Genomic DNA, 2,600 nt, shown 5'->3' with positions numbered 1-2,600 from the left:
CTCAGTGCTGAGCGCCAAGCGAGGCAGCAACAAGTACCATTTTTAAAGTCTTTGGAATCGACCGACATGGATTTGATCCGCGAGCCGTCCGACTTCGCGGCAGACGCGGAATGAAACTCCAATGAAATAAATAAAGGCCTTTATCTATTTATTTGGTTCAAGGTCCATGTAGTGTTCAAGTCCGCTACCGCTTCTTATTGACAGTTACGTAATTTACAGTGTACTCCGCGTCTCTGTATCAAAGTCACACTTTTAGTAGTTACCACGCATAAGGTGTGTCCAGTGTCCAGCCTGTCCACGTCCAAAACATTATGTTAGGCGACGACGACGACGACGACGATGAACGATTTCAACCAAAAGTATGTCAGCTTTCTAACAGAAGCCTAGTCTCTCTAAACCAGACCGTCCTATCCTACCGGTTGAGTAGACTTACGGCTACGGTTTTCTGCATAAAGTGAGTAGCAGAAGCCGTCAAAAAACGCAGTCTCTGTCTTCCATGCAGTCAAGTAAGCGCAGTCGATGGAGCTGTTGCAAAACTCAACAAGTAATTTAACCTGATGGAAAATGTGGCCTACGAAATGTATGTATTCCGAAATGCCCAGCAGTCGGTATAAAAGTAGCTAATACTGTTTTTGTCCGTCAAAAAGCATACGGATAAGCTTCAAACGCCATCCAACCGAGTTCCGTACAATTTTACTCGTGTGAACAGTTCTATGGTCACTGCCAAGAGAGACTCACACTTGCGTAATTTATCCTTAAAATTTCACAAGGGTGCTATCCGTCCAGCTCCCAGGAAAAGTCAACTTATATATGACGACGATATCCCTGTTTCAACTCCACTAAACTTATCCCCCTCGACAGACAAACGTGCCGACCAGATAACCAGATTACACACTGTAACTGATTTGCTGAAGTAACTGTTCTACCGATGAATGACACTTTCTTGTGTCGAACTGTTTTAGATCAAGCTGATCTAATTAAACTCAACTTTAATTTCTGCAGGAACAGACCGCATATTGCATAAGTTTTAATTGTTTATCATATGTGAATGACACTGGTTTGTGTTCAATGACAATACAACATTTCCTCAAGGTATGCACATTAGTACCTAACTGATGCCAGAAAGGACTCATTGCAAACTTTTGAAACAGTTTTATTTTGTTCTCACTGGAACAGTTTGTGTAGTACCTATACATACTTACTGCACGCTACTGAATATGTTATGCTTTCCTTTTCTATGTATGGTTCTTATTCAAGTAATGGGAGGGATGTAGTGTTCAAGTCCGCTACCGCTTATTATTGACAGTCACGTAATTTGCAGTGTATTGCGGGTATCGATATCAAAGTCAAATTTTAGTAGTTACCACACATAACGTGTGTCCAGTGTGAATTCTGTCCACGCCCAGAACATTATTGTCTATTGGGGGGTGCTTGGGGTTTATCGTCGTACTTTAAAATTTTCCAGTCATCTGATGACGAAGGAGTAGTTTCAGTACATGTAATGTGACACCTTGTTGCCGATTTCCACCACTCTTTTATCTAGTGCTGCTTCATTGGGACCACTTACCGAAAATAAATAAGCCGCCCAGTCCCTGCACTATCCTTTTAATGCACCACGTTAGTTACAACTTCCTCTTTCAAGGGCAAAGGTTAAAATTTTGTGATATTTTCTTACAACTTACAAAATTACTCCCATTATGTTGTTTAATAAATGGAGTTGTTTAGAAAATTATACCAGAATCCATTAGATTATTTTATTTAGTTTTGTCATTTACATGATATGTTGGACCTCGTTGCTATAGAGAGGGAATGGATCAAAAACGCTGAACTCAAAGACACATAAGTGAACGATCGTGCCAGAAGGTGGCCTAAATTATTGTTGAAGGAAGCATGCGCAAATACTGTTCACCAGCTCAAGCTCAAGGTGTTGCTACCTTTGCCACTCATATTGGTATTGTTACAGCTATGTGATAGAACTGGTTTGTTTATAATAGACATAGCAGTTCACTATTAGGATAAATATTGATGTTTGCCAACGATACATTTTAAGTCCTTTATCTGAGTGACCTGCGTACTCGGAATCACTAAACGATCTTAGACTTAAATAAAAACCTTAAATCACTTTAAAACAGCTATTTCTCATGTAATAAGGTCAGAGTATTGCTTGACACTGTAAATTCTGAGTAAGTTATTATACAACAAATTTTTACTAAAAAAGCGGAAAGCAGCACACAAACTTTAATCACTGAAATTTTAACCAAAGTCTGAGATTGATCCCGAGGCATGGCGTGACAGCACTGGACAAAGCATTTCTCCATAGTTCTTGTGTCGTCTGTTGTGACTTTAAAGGCAAAGAAAACCCCAAAGTAAAGTATACTCTAGGTGATAAGCCAGTCAACACTGTCCAGAAAAATGCATGTAGCGCTTATTAGCTATTACTGTTTTAGAATGTTTTTAACAGAAAAAAATACATTTAATATACTGTGACCAATGTGACCACTGACGTCTCATGGAGTTTACCGCTTAAGACTTTTGTATTCAATATGCATATACATTTAGATACAAACTGCATTCGCTCAATGGCTATTAAAAAGGAACAA

This window comes from Liolophura sinensis, unplaced genomic scaffold, assembly GCF_032854445.1.
Source record: "Liolophura sinensis isolate JHLJ2023 unplaced genomic scaffold, CUHK_Ljap_v2 scaffold_21, whole genome shotgun sequence".
Taxonomy (NCBI): Eukaryota; Metazoa; Mollusca; class Polyplacophora; order Chitonida; family Chitonidae; genus Liolophura; species Liolophura sinensis.
Note: the sequence above shows the minus strand (reverse complement) of the source record.